General features: G+C 48.3%; 1 pseudogene; it reads left to right on the top strand.

Annotated features, from left to right (window-relative positions):
• Positions 1–2,706: 2,706 nt before the first annotated feature.
• LOC140709711 (putative trypsin-6) lies at positions 2,707–9,235 on the top strand (annotated as a pseudogene).
• Positions 9,236–9,470: the final 235 nt, after the last annotated feature.

The following is a 9,470-nucleotide window of genomic DNA, read 5'->3' on the forward strand; positions in this document are numbered from 1 at the left end:
GCATGCATTGATCTTGTCACCTAGAATTTGAGAGATCAAGAAGCCCGATAGCAACCGACCATACACTTGCCCATCAGCACTCATCCTTTCAAGGGATTAGCTCAATTCTGGCTCTGCAGACACTGGCAGCCAAGGTCACAAACCCTGGTCTCTGTGGGCTTCCCTCATCACCCAGGGCCACAATGGGCTGCCTGTCCTAGGCAGAGACACAGCAACATTCTCTTAAACTGAAATGAAGCATAAATTCCCTTCACCAATAATCATCTGAGGGCACAGTCCCTGCCTCCTTCCTTGGAGATTTTAAAACACACATCTCTCTGACCCAAACAAGTAGGTGAGATCTAATTTTTAATGGCGGAAAATTGGGATGAATTGCAGTATCAGGAATGAATCCCAAGTGTTTTTGTGTGGGGACAGGCATCCATATCCCGAACTGTACCAGGAGATAGGGAAAAATGCAGGAGAGGAGAAGAGAATAAAAGGGCGACAAAGTGGATGAAAGTCATTGAAAGCTTCTCTCAAGGTTGTTTCTGGCTCTGGTTGCTTTGCCGAGGTCTTGAGTGCAGGCAGGGCCGGCACTGGCTGGGAGCTGCTGCTCTGGGAGATGCAAGAGTCACTTCACCTCCAGAAAGCTCATTTGATCATCTGTAAAATGGGCAATCCCATAGGTGGTTGTGATGACAAAATGAATAAAACATTCTTAACTTACGTGAGTTACCTGCTGTATAGTAAGTTACATGGTATATAGTAAGCACACAGAAATGATTCACTGTTATCATAATTGAAGGACAGTGGTTTGGTGTGCTAAGCACTAAACACAAACCAGAAAGGTGTCTTAGAGAAGTAGACAAAGAAATCTATAGTTCAGAGTGAATAGTACCAAGAATGGCATGTCCTCCAAATTGAGCTTGGGCAGCTGGATCTGAACCTATCCTACACATCTGAGTCTATAGTATGAGGTAACAGTCTCCAGCTATAGCTATCTTCTCTGCCTGTAAGGTCATTCCTTTTGAAGAAAGCTGACCTCAGACTATACTGTGATCATTTAATGAAGAGCACAAAATACGGAGAAGGCTAGTCTTCAAGCTCTAGATACAGAAAATCCTCATATTCTGGGGTGTTCCATTTCAGACAGAGAGTGAGAGGCACAAGCACTGATCCAAAAATCCCCTTTTCCAAACAAATTTTCCATCCTCTACCAAGGTTCACCTCCCTGTTTAGTGCACACTGGTGTCTACACTTCCTAGAGCAAGAGTCTCTCCTTATTCTCTAAGGGAGGAGTTCTGTGACGATCCCATGACAAGGGGAAAAAATGAAACAACATGTTTACGGACAACACAGGAAAAGCCCATATTATCAGTGCTCCAAAACCTGGTTACCTCAGGCTTGGCCAGTTATTCATGAGCAGAGAGGTGTATCATCTACATGGCAGTCATGGCCTGGATGGGTCTGGAACTGTGGCAAGATAAGGCTCTGAGACGAGGTGCCAGGAGAAAGATTAATTCAATCATCTATTTCTGCCAGGAAGAACAGCAACAAGAAGGAATCAGATGTACAGTTGTTCCTCTGGGGACCTCTGTCTTGATCCTCAATAAATCTCCTTTTAGATGCCACCTGCAGCAATTCCCACACTTCACAATGCACTCCATGGCTTGTTGGCCTTATGATCAGCTCTGCCAAGTTCTGTATTCTTGGGCAAGACAGAATCCTTCTGAATCTCATTGTCTTCCTCTGTAAATGGAAATAAGTTCGCTCTACACATATCACAAATAGCATGTTTTTGGGAAGTTCAACTGTGAAACTCAGCATAAATGAAAAGCAATGTACCACTGTTGCTTATGTGAAAACTCTTGTAAAGTAGTCAGACACCATGCACCATCTAAGGTTAGCAGTGTTAGGTATGCACCCATCAGTGATTAGTGGAGGTACGGGGTGGAGAGGGCATCTCCGAGCAGTGGGTCTCCTGGCTGTGGGAAAGCTAGCTTGGCAGCCATGCTAGGAGCTAAACCCGAAGGATCTCTGTATGTCCTCTCAACTCCACGGGCCCCACTTTGGCATTTTTTCCAACTCTCTCTGGTTTCCATTTGCTTTCTCCCTCTAGCCCCCTGGCCATGTCCAATTTCAATACCAAGTTTCTGAGCTTTGCTCATTTTGTTCACTGTCTCCAGAACATCCCTGCTTCTTTTAACTTTCAAACAATTCAACCTTGAACTCTGCTCACTCCTGCCCATCACAAACCTGAGCTCAGACTTGCTGAGAATGGAAAGCACCCTCATAAGGAAGCTCCTTCTTTCCTTACATCGTTAGACTTGAGCAGAGACAGCATCTCTATCTTCACACTGCTCTGGCCAACTTGTGCTTTAGTCAATTACACAACTGTGTCTTAGTAGCCTTGGTAGGGCCCACATCAAGGTATTCTCTGGGAAGATTCACTTTGTACTGAGCCCAACAAAATCTCACTGCATCTAAGACAGAAAATTCTAGACCCACCCCTCCACATTTTCATTACTGAACCCAATAAGTGACCCATTTAACATGTGCTCAAATCTCTACCTACTGCTGATTCTCAGATCAGATCATAACCCAGATTTACCATGGTCCAAACTCTGACATCTGATCGGCGGCATGTCATTCTAGTTCATGCTGTCAGCCCCAAGCAGGTGGGTCAGTTTGCATCACCCTGAGTGCAGGTTGCCGGAGCTAACATGAGGCTGCATGAAAATAATCCATGACAGGATGCACATGAGACAGACAAATGTCTTCACATTGAAGAACAGGAGGAGTGTGCCATTGGTTTTCCATCCTACAGATGCACTGAGTAAGCTCCTACCTAAACTGTGCCCCCTCCTTCTTTGAAACACTTCCCATCCTTAAGCCTTGGTAGGAAGGAGAGCCATCTAGAAGCCCTGAATCCTGTGGAATGCAAGTCTCCCTTCTCCTTATCCCTTAGTGTTGGTATTCTTGTTCCCAAAGTATTGGATGTGACAAGCTGGCACACTGACTGGAGAGAAGCATCTTCCTTTTCACAGGAATGAGCCTTAGATAAGACTTTCCTCCTCTCTTGGGGGCTCCAGGACACTGAAAAGCCAAGCTTGTTACCAACGTTTGCCCTTCCTTAAGTACATTAAATACATCCCCAATAGTTAAAATGATTGTTAAACAGGCAGGCCATTCTCCCTCCTTCTAAGCCTCATCTCCTCGGCCAAAGAAAGCCCAGCTGTGTGATCCGGGGCTTGGTTTTCCCTGTCTTCCCCATTCCAGCATCCTTCCAGGAAACAGCCGGTCTCCCTCTCTGCTCTCAGAAGGCAAGCTTCCTTATCACCTGTGAATCACAAACCCAGAGAGTGACCAAACATAGCCGAGCTGATGAAGACCCTGGGAAGGGGAAAGCTGCAGGTGTGTTTGTGTTGGGAGGAGTGGTGACCCTCACCTCACAGATACCTCCTCTCCCGATCCTCAGGAGGTATAAAGATGGGTCCTCCACCACCAGTCAGGCACACTCTACCATGATGAATCCACTCCTGATCCTTACCTTTGGGAGCTTCTGGTGAGTATCATGCCCTGCCTCAGGCCCCGCCAACCCCCTTTCCTGGCAGACACAAGCCCTTCCATTCTTGCCACCTCTCCCCTTTTGACTCTTCTCTGATATTCTATTTCCTCTATCTTGCATCTTTGCTTCCCATCCTCCTTGGGCTCACTTTAACCCTCACCTGTTTCAACTTCTCCGTGATTCACTCCCACCACTGTCATTCATCCATATCTGAGCTGTAGTTGGAGAAGCTGGGAAAGGAGGTCAGGTGAGGCTGGCCCAAGAAATGAAGCAGCAGGCTTCAGGCTTGGCTCCAACAGCACCAGAATAGCACAACTAGAGCTGCTCTTAACCTTGAAAGCACCTGGGGAGGTTGAAAACTTACTCATGACAGAGAGTCACCTCTAGACATTCTAACTTCATTTGTCTGGGGTGAAGTTTGTGTTCTGGGCTTTTAAGCTTCCCAGGTGATTTTTAACATTTCAAGGCATGCAGCCAACGTTAAGAATTGCTGGACTACTGGCCAAAAACAACATCTACCTTTGTTCTGACGAAGTGAGCCTGGGGGCTACCCTCAACTCTGCCCTGACAGCACAGATCTGAGCTACGGGGGAAGCTGGTGATGGCCAGGTCTCCACAGTCAGGGGATTTTCCTAGCTTGGCCAAAGTATCCTGACAATCCAGGGCTCAAATAGCCAGGGGAAGTACACAGGTAATGAATAAAAGAGAGAAGCACTCAGTGGGTGAGACAATCACATCCCAACTATCCCACTGGAACCATTGTGAGGACATTCCTTACAGCCTCAGCCTGGAGATATCTGAGTCCCCACAGGGTACCTAGCTACGTGCCCTGGAGACAAAGAGACTTGGGAGCCACAGCCAGTGATGTTCACCAGGGGTGACAGCGCTTCCTCCCTTGCCTAGCCTCATTGTGCTTCTTAAGGATTTCTAATTAGCAGAAAGCAACCACAGGCTGGGAGCACCACGCCTAATATGCTACTGACTTGCCTTCTCCCTTCCTATCTCCACTCCAGTGGCTGCCCCATTTCATGATGATGACAAGATCGCTGGGGGCTACACCTGTGAGGTGAATTCTCTCCCCTACCAGGTGTCCCTGAATTCTGGCTCCCACTTCTGTCGTGCCCCCTCATCAGCGAACAGTGGGTGGTATCAGCACCTCACTGCTACAAGCCATAAGTGTGGGGCCCCTGACTGCAAAGCTCCCAGCGAGGCTGCCTGGGAGAGCTTGGCCTCAGCCCAGGGAAGTACTGAGGTTTGGTAAGATGGAGGGAAGCGATGGTGGAGAAGAAAACTTGTTGGCAGCAGCTGACTCCACAGAGCAGAGAGTGAACACAAGACAGGAACCTCTCACACCCAGGCAAATCCATGAAACAGCAAGGGTTGTGGTCATAAAAGCAGGCAGGGATGATCTTGGGGTGGTAAGAGCTAATGAGAAAAGCAGGCAAGTAGCTTTTGCTGGTTAGCTACATATTAAAGCCACCTAAGAAAGAGTTTTTAAAAATATTGATGCCTGTGTCCTATCCCAGGGCAATTAACTCATAGTTTTCAGGAAGAAGGGGTGAATATAACTCAGTATTTCACCCTCTACCTGGTTAACTGTAGAGTGCATAGACACAGCTGAGAACTGCTGCCTACACCAAGAACTCTCAAACCTGAGTATGCATCAGAATCACATGCAGGCTTGTTAAGGCACAAATCACTGGGTCCCATCCCCAAGGTTTTGTTCAGTAGGTGGGGGTAAGGACGAATAATTTACATTTCAAACAAGTTCCCTGGAGATGCTAATGCTATGGCTGTCCCTTGGATTAGATTACACAGAAGGATGGTGCTCACCAGGCGAGAAGGGAGGGAGGAACAGGCACTGTGCACAGTTAGCAAAGACCTGGGGTGAAGAATGCTGGGAAAACTTCAAGGAGCTCCTTGTGCCCGTAGCGCTACTGACTGTGGAGATTGTGGGGAAGAGGCTGGGAGGGCAGGTTGAGGAGCAGCCTCCAGTGGGATCCCTTTAACTCTTCTCCACCCCACGACCACTAACCTCTGAAGCAGAAAGGTCCTGGGTCTCACACCTGCACTAACCCACATCCCTCTACTGCCCATGTGATACGGCCACACAGCCCACCTGATGCCTCCAGTACTGTCCATGAACAGGAAGCTTGAGGACCCTGGGGAAGGTAGGATGGGTGCCCCGGCTGGGACAGAAGATCTTCATCATGCCTGCCCTGCCCAACCCATAGCCACATCCAGGTGAGACTGGGAGAGCACAGCATTGAAGTCCTGGAGGGGACTGAGCAGTTCATCAATGCAGCCAAGATTATCCGCCACCCCAAATACGAAAGGAAAACTATGAACAATGACATAATGCTGATCAAGCTCTCCTCAACTACCATCATCAACGCCCATGTGTCCGCATCTCTCTGCCCACCGCCCCTCCAACTGCTGGCACCGAGTGCCTCATCTCCACCTGGGGAAACACTCTGAGCTCTGGCGGTGAGCGAGACCCTTTGCCCTTCTACTTCCCTCCATCCTCACAATTTCCAGAATAAACCATGCCCCTTAACTTAAAACCTGTCATCTCCAGGCTTAAGACACATTTCTAGTGCCCATTACACACACGCTCTGCACTGGGCACCAGAGACATGAAAAGTCTCAAGGACTTCGCACATACAATCAAGAGACAGGACAATTGGAGAACTTGCTATGATCACGTCTTGGAAGGGGTTCAACAATGATCATTTTGGGAACTAAAAGCCAGAGCCTCTTGCCAGGACTTATGTTTTAAAGTCCTCTCCAGGGCAGTGTTTCTCTTCAATGTTCCATCCTAGATTATTGTCTCCTTCTCTGGCCTGACCCACATTTCTACTTTCTTTGATCTCTTCCTGATCCTCACAGCCGACTACCCAGATGAGCTGCAGTGCCTGGAAGCTCCTGTGCTGACCCAGGCTAAGTGTGAAGCCTCCTACCCTTTCCAGATTACCAGCAACATGTTCTGTGTGGGCTTCCTTGAGGCAGGCAAGGTTTCCAGCCAGGTGATTTGACCAACACTTCCCATGCTGAGGCTCCCACTGATACCCAGGCCCCATCTGGGAAAAAGATTTGAACTCTCAATGTGGCGGGACTGAGGATGCTCCCTGCAGTGAGCCCATGGAGAAGTGAGGAAGGCTCCCTTGGGCTACATGCTGTCTGCTTAGGAAAAACAGAGAATGGGCCACCGTGAGAAGGACATGGTGCCACAGAGTTGGCTGGAAAGGGATCTTTTAAGGTTCAGAGTAAATATAGCTATATTCCTCCTCCATCTCTCCATACAACTTGTACCTTCTTCTCCCCAGGGTGACTCTGGTTGCCCTGTGGTCTGTAACAGACAGCCCCAAGGAGTTGTCTCCTGGGGCTATGGCTGTGCCCAGAAGAACAGGCCTTGAGTCTACACCAAGGTCTACAAATATGTGGACTGGGTTAAGGACACCATAGCTGCCAACAGCTAAAGCCCCTGGTCCCTCTGCAGTCTCTATACCAGTAAAGTGACCCTTCTCTCACTGTCTGTGTCTGTGCCTGTTCCCTCACACTCCTTCACACTGGAAAGCATCTTCCAATCTCAGGTCAGACAGTGCTGTCTCCCTTAAATGTAAGCAGAGCCCCCAGCTCCCAAAATGTGTTCCATGGTACACTAGATTAGCACACACAAAGAGATGGAATCCAAAAACAATAAGAATCTTGGGAGAAAGGGGGTCACTGTTACTCTTTTCTACAGAAATGTATATTTCAGAAAGGTGGTCTTTGGTGGGAGGTATTGATTTTTATTTGGGTTCTCACAATGGTTGGAGCTACTCGGCCTTCAAAACAATCACAGTACAGAAAATGTATCACCATCCTCTGGGTGGCCCCAAAAATCTGACCAGCTGAATCTTATTGCTAACATACAACAATAATCACAAATGCTGTTGCTGATGACGTGCCTCTGCCAGGAATGTGTCAGCGGCAAACCCTCCACCAAGCCCTCCCTTCTTATTCACCTGGAAAATCAGACTCAAGTAAATCTCCCTGGACCCCAACTCTCCCTCAATTCCCTAGTTCCATCTCTGTGAGCAGCTGGAGAGATGTCCCATCTACCATAGCGGGAGCCTGACTGTGACTTGGGAATCAAGCTCAGCTCTGCACGCTGCATTTTCGTCTTCTTTGCCTTTGCAGTAGAACGCCACAGTGAGTCCCACAGCTACCAACAGCTCCCCACTCTGACCAGGGAAAGAAACTAGAGAGGGTCAGGATTCACCCATTTGATCAATTAACTGAGGAAGGATTCCTTTTCATAAAACTTGCTTACCTTTGAAACACTTCAAGTGAGTTACCTGGGACTCTTTTAAAAAGGTGGCTGGAAAGACATCTGAGGGCTGTGACACCATCCAGCCACTCTGGCCACATGTTGACTGGTCTGTACCCACTGGATGCAGCAGAGGGAGGCAGGCCCGTGGCGCCTGTGGCACCTGCCAAACCCTCCTCCTGGCAATTCTGAGAGGGCCCATGTTGGGGCCGTAGCTCATCCAAGCTTGTCACCGAAGATCCAAGCAAGCTTCTCTTTGAAATTCCATCTTTACCTTCTGTCCCAAGTGATTGTGGACACCGCTGGGAGCTGGTACCAAGGGCCAGGAGCAGCCAAGAGAGACAGACAAGTTCAGAGCACAATTCCAGTCACAGGGAACACAGCACAGGCCTCCAAGTGTCCATGGAGCAGAGTGCAAATAGCAGTGATGAGTAGAGTAAAACCTCTACACGGAGCACAGCATTCCTGGCCAACACAGGGGACCGCAATCTACATGCTGTGGAATACACCCAAGTAAGCATCAGACATGTGTTTGGTAAACGGTAAATGTGTAAGATCAATTACCTTGAGAGGGCCATCAGTGCTCCAGATGTGTGGTTCATGTGAGGAGATGGCTACCACTCATTACCTTCCGAGGAAAACAGGGCTCAGGGTAGCACACACAATGGACAGATACACACGGGTGACACAGAAAATCACTGCATAGAAACATCACTTTGTTCAACATGGATTTTGTCTTTATGGAGTCCAAACGCAGACCCGAGTTCACCTTATAGCCTTGGATTTGTCTGCTTTTGGAGATATATATCTAGTAGATAGATAGACCAGACCGATAACATTTTTTCCCTTTCTTACCATAATGTCAATGCCTGGTCTGAATATCATCATCACTCAAGAGTCAAGGGAAGAACCAAATGCTTTACATAAACAGGACTGAGCGGAGAGTGTTAGTTTCCCCTGTTTTCTGTCTCCATTCAGATCATTCCTATCAAAGCCCAGCTGGTTACCTGAAGCCAAGAGATAGACATAAGGATCCCAATGGCCTTCCAGATGGCTGCTTCCACCTCCTACCTGGGCCACTTAGACTCTTTACACAGAAAATTGAATCACCCCACTCAGAAGGGTTGCCAGCAGAAACAGGGCATGAAAATCACAGAAAAACATGGGTTTTCTTCTAAGTGGTCAGTGTAAAATGAACCACCACTACCACCACCAAAAACACAAAACAAGCGGGGGGTGGGGAGGGGAACAACAAAAAAGAAACCCTTATTGAAAATTCACGACAAAATACTGTGTGAGAGTGAGGCCATGGGGTTGCCTTTTCTCAGGCCACACAGCTTTCCCAGTCCATTTGCTCACATGGAACCGTGAGATGTGAAGGTCTCCAGAGCGTATGCTCTGGATCGGCGCTGGCACTGTTCACTTGTGGGTCCAGAACAAAGGGCAAAGAAACAGAAAGCTGCAACTCTGTCCTCTGCCACGGCTTAGGACCTCCTTCTCACAGAGGCTCCGAAGAGCCCCCACCTCAGCCTTAACAAAAAACATCTCCTCTGGCTCAACTACAACCAGGCTAGAGTGCCGTGGCATGGTCTCTGTCACTACAACCTC

Source organism: Chlorocebus sabaeus, chromosome 21 (genome assembly GCF_047675955.1).
Source record: "Chlorocebus sabaeus isolate Y175 chromosome 21, mChlSab1.0.hap1, whole genome shotgun sequence".
NCBI lineage: Eukaryota > Metazoa > Chordata > Mammalia > Primates > Cercopithecidae > Chlorocebus > Chlorocebus sabaeus.